Source organism: Myotis myotis, unplaced genomic scaffold, assembly GCF_014108235.1.
Source record: "Myotis myotis isolate mMyoMyo1 unplaced genomic scaffold, mMyoMyo1.p scaffold_m19_p_6, whole genome shotgun sequence".
NCBI lineage: Eukaryota > Metazoa > Chordata > Mammalia > Chiroptera > Vespertilionidae > Myotis > Myotis myotis.
Window position 1 is genome coordinate 65,079,757 of NW_023416368.1, and position 20,540 is coordinate 65,100,296.

A 20,540-nucleotide genomic window follows, 5' to 3' on the forward strand; every position below is an offset into this window, starting at 1 on the left:
GGCAAATGCCCCCACTATCCCAAATCTGGATGTTTCTTAACTTTCAAGATTTAATGAGACAAACTTTTCATAATTCCTCTCCCTCCTTTTTCTCAATCCCAGTCATCTTTTCTTATTCAGAAGTTGTGCACTGTCTGTGCTATTTATTTGACAACTGTACTGCCTTGAACTGTTGGTTTCCTTTTGCTACATCTAAGCCGTGACCTCCTAAATAAATCTCACCAGTCGAATAATGACCAAACCCTTGGGTTTTAGAGCTTGACAGACTTGGGCTTAAATCCTTGCTCTTCTGCTTAACAGCTATAAAAACTTGAAGTTACTTAATCACTTTTGAGCTTCAGTTCACTCATTTGTAAAATTAGCACAATCATACAACCATAAATTGTCATGAGGATTAAATGAGATCATATATGTAAAGTACTTAGAGCAGTGATTAATAATTGGGCCAAAGGTTTGCTCAAAACTATTTTTGACTGATCTTCTAAAGAAGTTGCTAAGCTTATAATTTAATCAATCAAATGTGGCTAAATGTTTGGTGAAGAAGGACCATACACTAAAGTAATAACTTGGTTGAAAAGTACTGAAGTGTATGCTAGCCAGGACTACTTTACACCCTTTTAAACCCTGGAAGGCTACTAATGGCATCACTAAACAGCATTCCTTCTTCTGGCTCCCTCCTAATTGTTAGGAATAAATCCCCAGACAATGGCAAATCACCTTGCTTTTCCTCCAGACTAAACAGATCAGGCTGGGTGGCATGTCTATATCGATGTGATTGCCCTTTTGCCCAAGAGGCAGTAGGAGTTGAAAATAAGTTTAACTTTTCTCCCACCAGAGGACTGAAGCCCCATCTCTTTCAGAAAGGACAGAGAGAACAGCCTCATCAAATACCTTTATGGAGGAGCCAGGGTGCTATCTCCAACTCTCTCAGGGTATACAAAAGCAGAGGATACAAATCTGTTTGTCCCAACCTACTGCCTGGGGCCAGTCTCATTCTAGACAGCCTTGTTTTTAAAAACATCTCTTCTGTCCTTAAAATTGTTATTAGATAAATTGGCTTAGAAGACGTCTTCTTGACTATGTTTCCACCATTTCTGCTCCTGTGCCTCATTTTAGCTTTTATTTTTAGTCCTCACCTAGGATATCTTTCCCATTGATTTTTTAGATTTTTAGAGAGATTGGAAGGGAGTGAGAAAGGGGGGAGGGGGAGAAGAGAGAGAGAGGGAGAGAGAGGAAAACATGGATGTGTGAGAGACACATCGATTGGTTTCCTCCCACGCTGCCTAGACTGGGGCTGGGGCTGGAACCTGCAACTGAGGTATGTGCCATTGCCCGGAAATTGAACCCATGACCCTTCAGTGTGCAGGCTGACGCTCTAACCATTGGGAAACCAGCCAGGGACAATCTAGCTTTTTTCAAATTGAGCCTCCCATACCCCCACCCTCTTGGAAGATATCTCAATTTGCTGTGTTTAGATTCATATATATAGTACATTATGGTATGCACATCTCAAGACTTATTAATTGCAGTGGAGTTCAGTTGACTATATATATATCCAGTAAGAAAGGAAGGGCATTTGGGTTCTAATTTAGGTTCTGTCATGAACTAATTTTCTGATTTTGTATGCATCATTTAGCCCCTGGAATCCAATCTCTGTAACTGCAAAATGAATATATTACTACCTACTCTAACTGCTTCAGAGAGTTTTAAAGAATAAAGCATGTTAATAATGGTATAGGTATTTGGAAATATGTAATAGAAATACAACTGAAGTTTCCACTGCTTATCAGTTATTTTACAGTAGTCTAGAACAGACAGAGTCTGAATATAATGTACTGAGTCTTAGAATTATTCCTATTTTTAAAAGATCTTTTCCCACAAAATGTTAATCAATAAAATGAGTTGTCTAAAATTTTCTCAGTGTATCTCTTAACTACATAGATATGTTCATTAGCCATACTGGGCACAGACAAAGCTTTTTTAAATGCATAATTTTCACAAAAAGATTGTTATTTGTTATAAACAGAGAAAGTATCAGGGTGAAAAAATAGGAAGAATAGAACAACACTAACTTATATTTTTATATAGTATATACTATTCACAATCCTATTACCTAGATAATTTCTGTGTATCACATATAGTCTGAAAAGAGAGAACAGAATTAAAACAGCTTAAAGAGAAAATTCAAAATACAGAATGTGACATTGAGTTTTATTCATTTATTTGATTTTTTGGTTAGTCCTTTTTCTTAACTTGGGCAATGAAAAAGGACTCTTGGGCCTCTAGTATTCTAATAACAGAATTGGAATTCTGTAGAATATTTTATAAAACAATATGGTTTTCTTTAAGAAATCTTTACAATAGATTATAAAATAAATTGTGAAATAAAAATAAATTAATCAAAAAATTCTATCACTTGTAACCAATGTGTACGTGAGGGGAGAGAAAGATTAATTATATTATTAGTAAGAAATGATGTCAAACCATGGTAGATGGGTGTGTTCATGGCTTCCTGGCATCTCAGTCAGAAAAGGCATGCAGCTGATGAGATTTGGGACTTTATTATTTGCTTTCCACTATATCTGTATGAATCATTTATTTCTCTCAAATAGATCAAGGATAGGCAAACAGACAGTGCAAGCCAAATCTGTCCTGCCTTGTTTTGTACATGAAGTTTTGCTGGAACAAGATCATACCCATTAATTTACCTATTGTCTGTGGCTGGCAGAGTTGGGTACTTGTGACAGAGACCATGTGGCCTACAAAGCCTAAAATATTTACCACCCAGCCCTTTACACAAAAAGCTGGCTGATGCCTGAAATAAATCACAGTTAAAACACAAACAACATGAGAGCTCACCTCATTTTCCTTCTAGGTGACAGAAAAATCAATACTGATCCATTCCTGTGTAGCTGGATGTTTGAATTTCAATTGTTTTTATTATGTACAAAAGTTGGGAATAATATTGTGTTTGCAACTTATCTACGAAACACATGGGAGTATTTCCTTTCGAATATTTTCAAAGTTAATGGTGCTGGGTGTCTCCTGCAATTCTGCAAATGCCATATCCATGTTAGCAATTACTGTCTCAATTATTAAGCAAATGAATATTGGAATATCTTTGCTAACATTTTAAGAGTAAATAAACTGTCATTTCTTTTAGCTGCATATTTATTAATCTGTCTAATTACTTTAATTCTCTGGGAGTCAGATCTGGGGAAGTATATATCTGCAATAAAGTTGTTAAATTTTTTTACTTATTCTCTTCTATCCTATCTAATAAAAGAGAAACATGGTAACTAGCCATACCTCCGCTACCCTTCCCATTGGCTAATCAGGGTGATATGCAAATTAACTGCCAGCCAAGATGGCGGCCGGCAGCCATGCACCTTGAAGCTAACATGAGGCTTGCTTGCTTCAGTGACAGAGGAAGCTAACGTTCCCCGCCTGCCTTGCCAGTTTGCAGTTTGAAATGTTGTTAGAAATATAGAAGCTAAACAAACTCCAGAAACATGCTTTCAGCCAGCCTGGATCTCAGAGCTGGAGTTGAAACAGTGTTTCGATTATAGAACCCAAACAAACCAGATACCTGCTTTCAGCAGCCAGGGCCTAAGAGCTGGAGCCAAGCCTCAGAGCTAAAGCTGGCCCAGAATTAAAAAAAAAGAAAAAACAGGAGCGGTTGGGAGCTTCCGTCACCCCCAGCCTGAAAACAGCCCTCAGCCCCTCACCCAGAATGGCCAGGCACCCCAGTGAGGACCCCCACCCTAAAGGGGGTATGACCAGCTGCAAACAGCCATCATCCCCTCATCCAGGCTGGCCAAGCACCCCAGTGGGGCCCCCCACCCTGATCCAGGACACCCTTCAGGGCAACCAGCTGGCCCCCACATGTGCACCAGGCCTCTATCCTATATAGTAAAAGGGTAATATGCCTCCCAGCACCAGGATCAGCAGAGCCGCGAGGCCTCCCGGCACTGGGATCAGCATGACAGGGGGCAGCGCCCAAACCCCCTGATCGCCCTGCGGCTCTGTGTGTGACAGGGGGCGGGGCCACAACCTCCCTATCGGCCCTGCTCTGTTCGTGACAGGGGAAGGTGCCCCAACCCCCTGATCAGCCCTGCTCTGTGCCTGATAGGGGGGAGCTCCCCAACCCCCTGATTGCCCTACGGCTCTGTTGTGTGACAAGGTGGGGCGCCCCAACCCCCTGATTGGCCCTGCTCTGTGTGTGACGGGGTAGAGCCATAACCTCCCCATCGGCTCTGCCCTGAGTGTGACAGGGTGCGGCGCCCCAACCCCCTGATCTGCCCTGCTCTGTGTGTGACAAGGGGCGGCGCCCCAACTCCCCTATCAGCCCTGCTCTGAGCCCGACCAGGGGCTGCACCTAGGGATTGGGCCTGCCCTGTGCCACCCGGGAGCAGGCCTAAGCCAGCAGGTCGTTATCTCCCGAGGGGTCCCAGACTGTGAGAGGGCACAGGCCGGGCTGAGTGACCCCCTTCCCCCCTGAATGCACAAATTTTTGTGCACCGGGCCTCTAGTTCCTATATAATTCCTTAAGCACACAATGGGAAATATTGTTCTTGACAAGATCATGGTATGATCAAAGTAAATCATTGTCTACCTCCGAGTAAAGGCAATCTTTGATGACTCCACTGATTAGAGATTCTGTTCTAGAAATACAGATGGTTTATGAAGTTTTGTTGGATTGTTGTAAAATAAAATTGTCCCTCTCAGTTAAGTGAGGTGTGCAGAGAGATTTGGGGAGAAAAAATTGTCCTCAATTTAACAATTCAGAGCTTTTCGAGAACAAATAGATGGAAGTCTGAGAGTATACCAGAGATCTGTGAATAAGGGTATATCAAGGACAATTTAAGTGGATGGCTTTTGAGATTAAATTGAATATCTCAATGAAAGTACTCAAGGGAGGGACAAAGATTAGAACTGATCCTCATATTGGTAAGGTGCTCTCATAGGAAGGCTTCCCAGCACATCAGCAGCGTGATGCATTCCCCATTGTCCTGGGGGAACTTTTTGAGCCCCTTAGTAGCTAGAGATCCTGGGGTATTTAAAAGAGAAAATGATGGAATATGTCCCAAATGTGGTCACTACCATCCTACTAATTATTCTGAGTTCTAAATGAAATCCCAACTCATTAAAGGCATTACTTCCAATGCTTTACTTCCAAAGACTGTAATATAGTAAATATTATAAAAGCATAGAATTGCAGTCATGAATAAAGATTTAATGTGTTTGAATATAAAATACATTTGAAATAAAATATGAGCATTTTTTTAGACTTTCTGACTTCATGGCTGTCCAGTTCCCGTTATTGCCATTTGTTATCTTAAAATACCACAAATATTTTATTTATTTTTTATTTACTATTATTCTATCTAACTATCTATCATCTATTTTTGACAGTATTACAGATGTCACTCATTCCCCCGCCTCCAATCTTCCCCTCTACCCACCTTCTGCCCACCCCAGGCCTTCACTACACTCTTTTCTGTGTCCATAAGCTATGTATATAAGCATATATGTTCTTTGATTAATTTCTTCCTGTCCTCCTCACCTCCTACAAATATTTAAATTTTTAACTTTTGCCAATTATTTAGCCTATGATAAACTCATTGATGATTTCAAAGTAATTTTTAAAAAAATATTTTCTTGGTGTCTCTTTAATAACAGATCTCACTTACTTGTTTGAATTGCTATTGCAAAGAGAGTACAAAATTTAAAAGAAACAATATGCAGTAAAATGTAAATCTGCCCTCCCACTGCTGTCTGCCAGCAATCTAGTTTCCTTTCCCTAGACTAATTGGTCTGGCAAAACTGTTTAGTGTTGCTGGGTTTAATTTTAATTTATATGTTCCCAGAGGATAATTTATTTCATACAAATTCTCATTGTCACTGAGCAGAATAATGGGCTAAACATTCTCTCATGATTCTATTAGTGTCTTTTCTATCTATAGTTATTTCCACAAAACCATTTCAATATTTTTTGTTTAGACTTTTACTCTTTTTCTTGAATTATTAATGGCTTACCTATTTTGTTGTATTTTAGAGAAAACAATTCTTAGATTTATTCTTATTCTATCAATTTAATAATTTTAATTAATTAAAACCTGTTTTTACATTTATTAATTCCTCCCATTTACTTGCCATAAGTTTATTTAGTTTTTATAACCACTCAAGACAAATGCTTTATCCATTTAGCTATTTATTCATTTGACTATTTTATGCATTAATGAGATATTTAAATCTATAGGATTTACTCTGAGCAGTGCTTCAGTTGCATTACCCACATTTATTCAAATTTTACTGTTATTTCAATAGTGTAAACTTGCATTTCTTTCACAAGTTATTTTCTTACGACAAATACCCTTTTAGTGCTTGATTTTGCTAAGCCAAATTAGCCTTAAAGTACTTCAGTTATTTTGGAGTGGCTCTATATAATTACTAAATAAAAATATATTTGCCTGACCTGATAGGGCACCAAATAAAAACACGGGAAATAAATATCTTTTTCCATCTGAAAGAATAAAGTCTTTTTTATTGCATGGAACAGCAGTCATATAGAAATGAATAAACAAAGGTTCTAGGTTTAAATCATTAATGTTCTTTTCTGCTTATATGGTTTCCATACCCATAGACTGAGACTAATGACTGAGAATAATCACTAACCTCTTAGAAGTTTGAAAAATACAACTGGGTCACTCCTGTTCCAGTCTACATGCATCCACAAGCTTAAGAATGACGTATCCTGCTGTGAGGTAACAAAGAACTCTCCAGTGCCCGAAGCTGTGTATGTCTATGTATTCATACAAACTGGTTACAGTGAGCTTTATGGGAATTCTGAGAATAAGCCCATTTTTCAGGATAGACAAAGTCACTTTATTCACCTGGTTGATGGCCTGAGGATCAGGAAATTAGATAGGATTCAAAACTCAATCTCCTTCACATAGTTAGTTGGCTAACTTGTATTGCGATTTGGTGATGTATAGGTTTGACACTAGGACAGAAAGACAGAGAGATACAGGGCTTAGTGACAACTTGCCTTTGGGTGACCATTACTCTATTGACATTTCCACATTTAGTTTCATTGAGAGTAGGGCAGGATTGTGTCAGCCTATGCATTACCATCACTTTCTACACACCCTGCTTACTCCATGCCTGACCCTGATATAAGGATAATAATGATAGAGCTAATGTAGTATTTGTTATGTCCTGGTATTATTCTATTTTTTTTGCATTTATAACTCACTTAGTCTTCACAAACCATGTTGTGCTACGCATCTCAGAGTTGTCCAGTTCCTAATCCCCAGAACCTGTGAATATATTATATTACATGTTATATTGCATGGCAATGGGGATGGTTTCAGATGAAACTAAAGATACTAATCAGCTCTTATAATATGGACATTATTCTGGAATATCCAGAATGGACCCAATGTAATCAACAAGAATTTTTTAAATATGAAAGAGGGAGGCAGAAAGTCAGAGTCAGAGAGAGATCCAAAGAATGCAGGTACAGGAGGGATACAAGGCAAAGAATGCAGGTAGCCAGCCTCTAGGCAAGGAAACAGATTTTTCTCAAGGGCCTCAGAAAGGACACGGCCCTGCCAACACTTTAAGTTTAGCCTGTGGAGATCTATTTTGGACTTTTGAATGGACAGTAAGTGATATGATAATAAATTTGTGTTTTTATAAGCCACTAAGTTTTTGGTAATTTGTTCTGGCAGCAATAGGAAACTAATGCAATTATTATAAGTACTCGGTAATGTTGGGATACGAAACAGAGGTAACTTGTCCCAGGTCACAATGATATTCACAGACTGAACTGGGACTTGAACTTGAGTAGTCTTACTCCCCAGAGTATATTTTTGTTATTGTAAAGTCAAATTGTGTAAGGTATCCATTACCTACAGTAAAATTCACTGTTCAAAATATATATATAATTGATTTCAGAGAAGAAGGAAGAGAGAAAGAGAGAAACATCAATGAAGAGAGAGAATCATTGATTGGCTGCCTCATGCAGGCCCCCTACTGGTGATCAAGCCCTCAACCCATGTGCTAAGACTGGGAATTAAACTGTGACCTCCTGGTTCATAGGTCGATGCTCAACCACTGAGCCACATTGGCAGGGCACCCCTTTTCAGGGTACAGTTTTATGAGTTTTGACAAATACATATAGTCATGTAGCCCAAGCCAGAATGAAACTATGGAAAATTCCATCATCCCAATAAGTTTCCCTGTACCTCCTTTGTAATCAGGACTTCTTTCCACCCTAAGTGCCTGGAAACCACTGACATATTTTTTGTTTTTATTATTTTGCCTTTTGCAGAATGACATATCAATGGGATAATAGTTGTGTGACTAGTTTGGCAATTTATCTCTAAAAAAGAGTATAAAATTGGTCAAAAATGTCAAAAACAATAATTCAAGGCACTGGAAAATAACCAAAAGCCTAGAATTATTTGAGAAAGCATTAATTCCTAAAAACTGTAAGAGCTTGATATATATATTGTTTCAGAGAGGAAGGGAGAGGGAGAGAGAGATAGAAACATCAATGATGAGAGCGAATCATTGATTAGACCAGGGATCGAGCCCGCAACCTGGGCATGTGCCCTGACTGGGAATCGAACCATAACCTCCTGGTTCATAGGTTGATGCTCAATCACTGTGTCACACCAGCCAGGCCTTTGAGAGCTTTGGATGAAGACATCAGGAGTCTCTGGCCCCCTCCCTGGAACTGCTCACACCCCCTGTCTTTGCTTGGGTGGAAAGAGCTCTAGGTTTACAGGTTGTGGCTCTGCACGACACCTGTGGCTTTGCTGCCAATGGGGGCAGGCTGACTCAGTTCAGAGTAGGAGGCAAAACCCCTTCTTTGTTGATTAATAGTGGTAATGGGCTCATTTGGGAAAAGGCAGGAAAAACCTTCTGGCCAGACATTTCATGGGGAGATTCTGGAAACAAGGAAGCCGTGGAAGTGCTGAGATAAGCTCTCCACGTGCCCACTGGCCAACTGCGAGTCCATGCGTGTCCAGGAGAGACCTCGCAGAACCCAGCAAAGCAAAACAAAACTAAAAGAGAAAGCCTAGGGAGACTTGAGAACAGGCTGCAACTTCAAATACATTTCTCAAACCACATAAGATAAATTGGCAGAAGTTGGAAACCTTATATGCTCAAGGTGTTTGAACAAAATTTCTATCCAAAACATTAGCTAACCTCGTAGTTAGCCAGATACAGGAGGCAACACCTAGGAAAAGAAAGAAACATAAGAATGAAAAAACACAGTGGAGACATGAGTGACTGCACCCATGAAGCAGATAGATTCTGCAGTTTAAATCCAGTTAAGTTCTTTTTAAAAAAGTCCAATAACCAGTTAAAAAAACAAAAAGGAAGAAGGAAAAGAAAGAATCCAAAGTTGCTACAATAGATACTCTAAAATGTCCACTTTAGGGTAGAACATGAAACAAGTTTCAATAGCTTCAAATGGATTAAAATCATGCTAAGTATATTCTCCAACCACAACAGAATTAAATTGAAAATAAACAACAGAAAGAAGTCTGTGGTTAGAGGAAAATTTATAACTTTAAGCACTGAGAAAGGAAGAAAGATCTAAAATCAATAATCTCAGCTTCCACATTAAGAAGCTAGGAAAACAAGAGCAGCAAAGCCAATGCCAATAAGAGGAAGATGAAAATAATAAAACCAGGGCAAAAGCAACAAAAGAGAAATAAGATAACATTAGAGAAAAATCAATAAAACTAAGTGTTAGTTCTCTGTAAAGATCAACACAGTCAATAGATATTTTGCTAGACTGATACAAATAAAAGAGGGAGAGATAGAAGCTTGAGCAGAAAAAAACAACCAAGTCGAAACATTAAATGCTGACCTTGATCTCATCTTGGCCATATATGGATTGCATATAATGGAACTCCCAAGATAAATCTGAAAATCCAAGATTGGAGGCCACTGGTGCCTCAGTTTAGTTTGGAACACTAGCTGATATTAGTCAAAGAGATCTTCCCTAAGCCGGAATGACATGGGAACAATAGAGAGGGCCTGACACAATCCCCAGCTTCCTGCAATACCAATGAATTTCAGAAGAGCAAGCAAAGTTCTCCATGCATGAGGTTTGGAGCCCACCAAAGATGCAATTAGCAAGAGATCCTCAAGGGTTTGAGGAGAGGCCTAAGAGGAATGTTTTTCCTTTGAGAAAGACATTGCTCATATATTTTCATTGTTAGGTTGCAAAGACAGGAATGGTGCCTTAATCAATCAAACACTATTTATTTTCCAGGGAGTGCTGTGATTTAGTAAGTGGACCATTTAACATTAGACAAATGGATTCAAGTATAGACTTGCATCCTGCTGATGGTATCTGACAAAGCCACTTAAGCTCTTGGAGTTCCCTCATCTGTAAAATAGTAGTAATCATGGCTTACACCTAATTCTACAGAACAATAGGATTGTTCTGATGCTTAAATGACATGGTCTATGTAAAAGGTGGTTTGTAAATACTGTAAAACAGTGTATTGCTTTGTAAATACTGTTAAGTACTATAAAATATTATCTTTCTCTATTGATGTTTGTTTGTGGGTAAGGGACCTTTTTGTAATTTTTCTACTTGACTTTTATTTTTCCTCTAGTTTGTAAATTTTTAAAAAGTCTTTCAAACTGTTACAGAAATTTACTGTTTTATAGTTACGTTGTAAAAATAAAATAAGCTGAGGGCTAGCTCACTTTGTTAAGTCCTATAATATTTTATTTTCTCATAGGTTTCTGCCAGATCTAGACATGAGATCCACCCTTTTCTGCAATTGTACTTCGGTCTTTCCACAGTTATACTGATGGACTCTTCTTTACCTCCTCAGACCTGCTTTCAGATAATTCACACTAAAATACAAATGCTTGGGCCGAAACCGGTTTGGCTCAGTGGATAGAGTGTCCGCCTGCGGACTGAAAGGTCCCAGGTTCGATTCCGGTCAAGGGCATGTACCTGGGTTGCGGGCATATCCCCAGTAGGAGATGTGCAGGAGGCAGCTGATCGATGTTTCTCTCTCATCGATGTTTCTAACTCTCTATCTCTCTCCCTTCCTATCTGTAAAAAATCAATAAAATATATTTTAAAAAAATAAAAATAAAAAAAAAATAAAATACAAATGCTTGAAAATGACTTTAGCTGAGAACTCTGCTAAGAGTGTGAACAGGATAGGGAGAGGGACTAGTATTTAGTAGAGACCAAAGTTTTCACACACACTTTATCCAATCTCCAAATATTCTGATTCAGCAATTCTAGGTGGATCCTGGGCATCTGTATTTTTTTTTTAAAATATATTTTATTGATTTTTTTTTACAGAGAGGAAGGGAGAGGGATAGAGAGTTAGAAACATCGATGAGAGAGAAACATCGATCAGCTGCCTCCTGCACACTACCTACTGGGGATGTGCCCGTAACCAAGGTACATGCCCTTGACCGGAATCGAACCTGGGACCCTTCAGTCCGCAGGCTGATGCTCTATCCACTGAGCCAAACCGGTTAGGGCACATCTGTACTTTTTAATAGAGTATTTTAAAATGCTGAAGGACACTCCTGCTTAGAACCTCTGATCTGAGGTATAAAGCATTTGGCATGTCAGACATCAGTCCACACACGTGGAGGGTTTGGAAAGGCATCCCAGCTTGCCTGGCATCCATGAATCACACCACAGAGTTAACTGCTTACTGCCCTTAACACCAGTCAGCACAGGGAGCACTCTCTGACCTCTGGTAGGCTCTGAAGTAGCCTGGGGAGACACTGTCATCAGTACTATCTGGAGAAAGAGGAGCGCAGTATACCCAATATTTTATTCTATGTTCTTTAAATCACCCATCGATAGATTTATTTATTTTTGTAAAATTCTTAAGGTTGATCATCAATTATTTATGAAAGGTAATTCCCTCATTGCATTATGCTTTAACCTGTCACTTTACTACCCTCAGAGATTAGATTTGATAGATATGTGATTGACTTGCTTAGGCATTCAAGCTTATGATAATCTTGGTTTCTTATAAGGTCTTTACATAAATTTCACATTTTATTCCTGAACAAATTATTGGAAATAGTAACACATTTATTTTATTGTAATTATATGTAAGGTGAAAAGGATGAGTAATAAGATAGCAATTATTTAAAAATATCTTAATTCTATAAGATTTAAAGACAACTTTTAGGAAAGAGTTTAAAATGTCTTTTCATATTCTCTTGTTGATGTGAAATTCCTATGATATTGTGAAACCTTGACTCTCAACAGCTGGTTCTCCCAGCTTTTAGGATAGCAGAGTTGACTTTGCTTGAAGATGAGGGCAAAGGTCATTTGCTTTAAGCAAAACATGATACTGTTTTTTTAAGTCTCTAGGTGATTCTGATGGATATCCAGGTGTAGGTAGTGCAATAGTTTAAAGCATATAAAATCTATTAAGTATAGACTTTTTGTTTCTACCAATACATTTAATAGTGTCAGTTATCCTATACAAAATGCACATCTATTCACTGGCTTCTAAATGCCAGGCACTGTTCCAGATATTTTCACATCCATTATTTCAATAAGTTCTTTTCGGAGATGTAACTTAGTAGATTAAAAAAAGCAAACAAACCATATGAGCCCTCTCTTCTTTGGAAGGAATGCAAGATAGCATCATGATGCTTAGTCAAAGGAAATAGCATCCACAGCTACTGTTTTAAAATGAAACAGGCCTTGTCACATTCCTTTTCTGAAATATCACCAAATCTCTGCTGCTGCTGGTTTGGGAAGTAGTGAGGAAAGGAGGTGAAGAGAGGACAGAATTATTCTATTTGCTTATTATAGACCTTCTATTCTGTGCTATGTGATGTCAATAGAAATAACTTAAAATATCCAAGGTCCCTCAGAAGGCTGAGAGGTACAGTTTTGCAATGTTGTGAGGAAATGGGGTCCCATCCAGGTCTCAGCTGCCTGGCATGCAAAAGTGTTGGGTTACCTTAAAGTTCTCCCCCTCTTGAATGCAGGTATCCTGAGGTTAGCTCTGGGATGAGGCTGGGGGATGGGTATTCCTTTCAAGTCCCTTAGTAGAGGTCTCTATGCTGCTTTAGTTACTAGGGTACTTGGGGGAAATTTTTTTCTGAATAGTTTTTTTTTAACTTATGGTAGAACAGAGACAAAAATGATACATAATATGTCAAAACTCTTAAAATTCCTGCGTTCTTCCTCAGAGCCAAAACTTCAGAGTATCATTACAAAACTTCCTCTTGAATTCCAAGGCCCTTGGTGGACCTGATTCATTGAACACTCGCTATGAGGGAGGGAACTCTTTCCCAAGAGATGGTGTGGGAACAGCCAACTTGGGAAAGTTGGGATTCAACTTGAGGTCTGTTCTTAATCATTTTTCTGAGATTAAAAAGAAAAAAAGACAACTTAGTTATTAAGGGGGAAAAATAACAGCATGAACTCCTTTGCTTCTTTGTGTATTATAAAGTCAAAGATTAAATGTAAAGGAAAAAAAAAGGAATAGATCATTTGGCCCAAACAACTACTTACAGAGTTAAAGTATTATAATTTTTAAAATTTAATCTCTGATGATGTAACACGGATCCCAAGAGGTTAAATGATTCCAAATTACATATTTAGCCAATTGCATGCTAATTGTTGGGAATGATTTAGAATCTAAACAGTTGTCTTTTTAGATTTTGGCAACTATATGTATAACAAAAGTTTTCTGCTGTGGCAGCCAATTCCTCCTGTAAGTCTCAGCCTTATGCTAAAAATGGAGGATTTTATCTCCTTTTCTAAAACAGCCAAGTGGTGGTATCTCTCAGTCTTCTTTCTCCAGTTGCCTTCTCAGTACAAGATCTATAATATTTAGACAGTAAACACCAAATTCACTCTCCTACACCTGTGATCTGAGTAAGATTGTTTTAAAGTTAAAGATGAGGTTTGCCCTAACTGGTTTGGCTCAGTGGCTAGAGCGTCGGGCTGCGGACTCAAGGGTCCCAGGTTCGATTCCGGTCAAGGGCATGTACCTTAATGGTGGGCACATCCCCGGTGGGGAGTGTGCAGGAGGCAGCTGATCGATGTCTCTCTCTCATCGATGTTTCTAACTCTCTATCTCTCTCCCTTCCTCTCTGTAAAAAAAATCAATAAAATATATATTTAAAAAAAAAAAAAAAAAGATGAGGTTTATATTAACGGAGTGTCTTGTTACTTCCAAATTGAATTTCTTTAATGTACAAAAGCATATTTATGTGATTTGATACATTATTATATTTTTAATTTTTAAATTATATTGAGAGAGAGAGGAAGGGAGTGGAATAGAAAGATAGAAACATTGGTGAGAGAGAAACATTATCGATAGGCTGCCTCCTGCACCCCATCCCCCCAACACACACACACTCTGGGGATCAAGCCCGGAAACCAGGGCATGTGTCCTAACCAGGAATTGAACCAGTAACCTCTTGGTTCGTGGATCAGTGCTCAACCACTGAGCCACACCAGCCTGGCTGATACATTATTTTTTAATCATCAACTCATAGCACCTTTTTTATCAACAGTGTCTTATATGTTCTCTGAGAGTCGGTCCAATTAGATCTGAGTAGAGAAGAATTAAAACACAAAGAAGTCACAGCACTTATCTAGACAAAATCAAGAGAATTCAGTCATATCACTTATTTATTTAGTTAAGCCAGTACATGGTTTATTTAGTGATTAAAAGTGGAAGTAAACATTGAAAGAGTTTAATATGTTAATATTCTTAAATTTTTTATTTATTTTATTTTTTTCTTTATTGATTAAGGTATTATATATGTGAATATTCTTAAATTTTAATTTACCTCTAAATATACCTGGGAAGATAAATAGGTTTTGACTTTCATTAAAAGAAATGTTTTAAAAATTGTAATAAATTGTATACTGAAAATGAAAGTTAAAATTTCCCAAGTTTGCATCTCTGATAATATGTCTTTGACCAGCTTAAAAAAGTTCCCCCCCCCTTTTTAATTTTGATTTACGTGTGAGTTAATAAGGAAAGCCAAATTAAGCACAAAACAAGAAACAAAACAAAAATTATTGATTTGTTCTACCAGTCTCTTTAAAAAACTTTTAATTCTTTATTAAAAGTTGTTCTAGGTAGGAACATTCTGTTCTTTTTGTGTCTTATTAATCTTTAATGAAGATATTCTTTTAGGCTCTGCAGATATATTCAGAAAATAAATAATTTTAGAAAAACAATGATTTTGGAAAGATTAATCAGGGCTTAAACAAGATCTCAAATAAGAGTGTTTTTTTTCATGGATGGAGGTAAAAGTAACAAAACTTGCTTACTTAGCTGATGCGATTGATCAGAAGGAGTTTCTGGTTTCTCTCATTTAAAACAAGAACAAAAAAGGCACAGCAAAGGTAGACAGTGACATGATATATATGGAGACCTCCCAAACCCTTCAGGCTCAAATTCAATAGCTGGGCCTTTGTTTTTGTGTGTGTGTGTGTTCAATCATATAATTAATTGCCTACTTTGTGGGCACATTTAATCTTAAGCCCTTTAATAAGTAATAATTTTAAAGGTAGTCATTTATCTGTTTCTCCACACTGTAATTCAGATATAAAATTAACTATTATCTGTTGTTCTCTGAAGCACAACTGTTTCTTTAAATTAAAAACACCAGTTTTAAATCTGAGATTATAAAATGAGAAGTTAAGCTTATCACTGAATTTATTTCCTGGCTTCCAATTAGAGTGTGTCATGAATATAATTTTTTAATACAGAACATTGCGTGAATTGCCATGGTAGCTTTTGGACTTAGCTCCTCAGTTTGATATGTAGGTATATGTTAGACAGTTAAAAGGTTTCTTATTATTAATTACCTGTACGACATCACAAGAAAGTAAATAAGCCTCACCGATGGAAACTCAATGAAAAACGCTTCACTTTGGGAATAAATAGAATCTTGACTGAAAAAAAAATTGGAAAACTTTTTTTTCTGAGATATTTAAGACCATTCTTTTGAAATTACCATGACTGTGGAATACTGAAAAACCAAGGAAATACAGTTGACCCTTGAGGAACACAGGTTTTTTCCCCATAATAAATTGGCTTCCCCGAGCCCGGGTTTCACATCCGCAGATTCCAGCAACCTCGGAGGGAAAATACGATTTTCTTCGGAGGTTGGGAATCTGCGGAGAGCAGACTTACATGGATTCTTATGTAAGGGACCCCAGGGGCTCCTGGGACCCAGGCCTCGGGGGTACCCGGGGAGGACCGGGCTTGTAGGAAGCCAGAGTTACACCCAGATTTTCAAATGCGCCTGTTCTGCGCCCCGAACCCCTGCCTTGTTCCACCGTCAGCCGTGTTCGGCCGGCTCTTCCGATTCACTCTCTGGTATGTTGAAATCAACTCCTGTTGTATCTAAGTAAACGAAAGCTGTATTTGTTAACAAATTTCACATGTACATGGACTAAAGTTGATTTCCTTAAACCAAACTTTTTTTTTTTTTTTTTACAGAGAAGTTAGCTTTTCCTCTGTACCTTTATCCCATGACTGGTATAAAGCAAGGAAATCGGTGCACACAGGGATCTCACAGAATTTCGAATCGTGTTAACTTTAATATCCATTGTATTTTGATGGGAAATGGCTCAGACTCTATGGGTTGACACCAGAGATGCAGTCTCTGAAATACTAAATTCTCGAGCATTTTAGCCACTTGGGGGGAGGGAGTGATGTATCCCAGAGGAGAAAATAGCGCAAAGCACACATCAGCTTCTAGAAGTTTAGATCAACAGCAGTTTTTCAATGATTTTATATGTGTGTGTGGATATATATATATATATATATACACACACACACACACACACACACACACACACACACACACACCACGGTATCTCAATGACTTAAAATATCAAGAGTTTAGTTTTCTGCTTTTCTGTCTGTGCTTCAAGGATGACCTTTGGGCTGTATGCCACATGGTCCTCGCACAGGTATGGCAGGTGTCAGAATGGCTGCCATTTAGGGAAGACATCATAGTGCTCTAGCTTTCCAAGCCTTCTACCTGCAAATGACACGTAATTCTCCCACTTGAAACCATTGGCTGACATAGTCACATGATCCTGCCCAACTTCCACGGGCAGGTAAGCATAATTTTACCACAGAACTGAAAGAGAAGAGTAAGAAATGGTAATAAAATATTAATGAAAAATACTAATGATTATGACTGCCTTAAAAATGTCAGTTACAAATACTGAGTTTACTGTTCATCTTGCATAAAACTAAACTTTCTCCCTCTTGTAGGGAAATAAAATTCTCCTGGTTTCTCAGTGCATCTGTAAAAAGCCCTAGCCTGAAAGCTAGGGAGTGTTTGCTTTTCCTCTTCACACATGAAAATTAGATCTGTGGCCATTTGGACTAGGTCCCTAGGTTAAGCCCTAAGGTGCCAGAAAGACTGGAGAACTCTCTTCCTAGGTATTTACATTCCAAAATCTGTGAAGTCCAGAGCTTGGCAACATCTCCGGGTCACGAAAGAAGAGACACCCAGTGTTTATCTGGCCCTTGGAAAGATCGTGTTTACATTCCAGAAGTTTAGGGTGAGAATCCAGGATACTTGCTTCTCCTCTCAAAGGAGCAAAAGGGTTTTTTTGTGTTTTGTTTTGTCCTTCTTTTTTCAAGAGGGAATGTGGACAGCTATCTTGCTACTAGATATAAACAGAGAAAAGTCCATTGTTCTCCATTCCTTTGGAGATGCAGACTTTGAAGTTTGTATGGGTATGACCTTTACCTGAATTTCCTTGTGTCACCCCTGGGGCGAGAATCAGAGTGGAAGGGACCCCAAGGTCACTATTTGCTTTTTAAAAATATATATATTTTATTGATTTTTTTTTACAGAGAGGAAGGGAAAGGGAGAGGGATATAGAGTTAGAAACATCGATGAGAGAGAAACATTGATTCAGCTGCTTCCTGCATACTCCCTACTGGGGATGTGCCCGCAACCAAGGTACATGTCCTTGACCGGAATCGAACCAGGGACCCTTGAGTCTATAGGCCCATGCTCTATCCACTGAGCCAAACTGGTCAGGGCTCCTATTTGCTTTTTAAGTGTATAATGATAATCTGTCTCTGGTTCAGAATACCTCCACCTCATTTGCACATTCTGGATAAAGTTGATAATGATCAACATTAAAAGTCCTGTAGTTCTCATAGTTCTCTAAAGGAAACAGTCCAAGAGCCGGATCCCATCACAGCATCAAGCACAGTCTCAGGTGATGTGCAGTCGTCTCCAGTTCAAGGAATGATGCCCAAGAGCAGGTGTGCAGCCCTTGATGCAGAGATGTAGGAATATAAAAAGTTTTTTTGCCTCACATATACTCAATTTACAGTGACTGATCAGGTTCAGGATAAACATTCCTAGTGGGAAAGTGCAAGAATGGGAGTCACAGCCAACTTGTCCATATGGTGATGCCATCTGCTGGGCAGCATATGAAGGGCCTTCTACCCTTCCACTCCTCACACACTCACATGGTTTGTGGTCTGCATGTTAACTGCTTGCTATATCTATTGCTATACTCTTTGGGCAAAGTGTGCTGGCTATAGAATAGACTCATTCCTTCTGCAGCTAGAGCCTTCCCCTACATGGCTGGACACATTTAACAGTTATTGAATTTGTGTGATTAAAGCTCATTTGGGAACTGCTTACCAAAGCTAACCCTGAGCAAAGACTCATAGAGTTGAGATGATGTACCCATGAAATCCCCCATGTACTCAAAAATGTCTGATTTCTCACTGTTTGAATTTTTCACTCAAACTGCATTATATTGCCTGAAATTTACTTTTTCTATTGTGGGTAAATTTTTTTAGTGTTAGTAATAAAAATACAGTAATTCTTATTTTTACACTCTCACACACACACACACACACACACACACACACACACACAGTGCCAGTGTGAAAAATGAAACACATTACTAATATCCACTTAAAGCATCACATGAAAAATAAGCTGAAATAAATTTCAGACATACAGCCAAGCTGAACAGATATACAACTCTTGGAAACTAATTTTAAAAATTTAAATCAAGTTTTATTCTGAACGAAAACTCCAAGTTAAGTAATAGTACTCTCCACTTGAAATTTTCTTTTGAATAAAGCACTTAATGTACTTGTATGCCGAATACAATATATTCAAACAGTATCTCAAAACACATTATGTGTATTCATAAGAGGATGTAATGCTTTCATTTTGATACAGCATCATGTAAAGAAATTCTGTTGGCACTCACATGAAATGCTGATAAGACATCAAATGCTATATTTAAAATTAATCTCAAATACAAAGAGAGGGTGTGAACACAATGGTCAAGTGGAATTTTTGTCTCTCTAATCTCTGTTTCCTTACATTTTCTCTTACCTTTCTTTCTTCTATTTATGTGGAAAATAATTTTTATTCTGACCATTCATGTTCTTAACAAATAATGACTAGCTGATATGCAGGCTTTCTATTATATATTATTCTGTAGTTTTGAAAAATGTTTTATATCTGTTGAATTTAAAAAATCTGAGTTTGTAGTGCATTCATAGAGTTAAGAAATCCAAATGAAATATACAAATATATGCATTTAGCTCTTTTGCCGTCACCACTCACCTCTGTCCTGGCCACCTTGTATTCACTGAACTCCCTTAGGGAACCATGTTTTATTCTGTTCTTGTGTAACCTACCAGTGTTTCTCTATATAAATATAGGCACATGTAAACATATATTATTATTTTTCCTACACAAAGATATGACACTCTTATGTAACGTGACTGAATTCTTTTTAACTATAAATCTTAGAGAATTTTCCATATGAGGGCACAGAAACTTTCCAGAATCTTTTTTAAAAAAAAAAAAAATTTTTATTGATTTCAGAGAGGAAGCTAGAGGGAGAGAGATAGAAACATCAGTGATGAGAGAGAATCATTGATTGGCAGCCTCCTGCACGCCCCCTTCTGGGGATGGAGCCTGCAATCAGCTGGGGCATGTGCCCTTGATGGAATAAAATCCAGGACCCTTGAGTCCACAAACCAACGTTCTATCCACTGAGCCAAACCGTTAGGGCTCCATAGTCTTTTAAAAAAAATCTTCACATATGTAACTATACCACAGATTGTTTAATCAGTCTCCATTAGATGGGTGGATGTCACTGGATTTTATGTTAACCAAAATAGTACTGCAAAAATATAACCTTGTATGTAAATAATTTCAGATGTTCCTGCAGAATAAATTCCCATAAGAAGAACTGCTGCATATAAGGGTAAGTGTATTTTAAATTTTGTTACATTTTATTAAACTGTCCTCCACAGGGTCGTGTTATTTTGTGTTCCCTCCAGAAATGAATAAAAATGCTTTTTCCCTATAACTTCACTAACAGAGAGTATTAGCAAACATTTTAGGTTTTGACCAGTGTGATAGAGAAAAAAAATATTATATTTTAATTAGGATCTCATTTATAATGAATGAGGTTGCACATTTTTTATTTCTTAAGGGATATTTTTATTTGATTT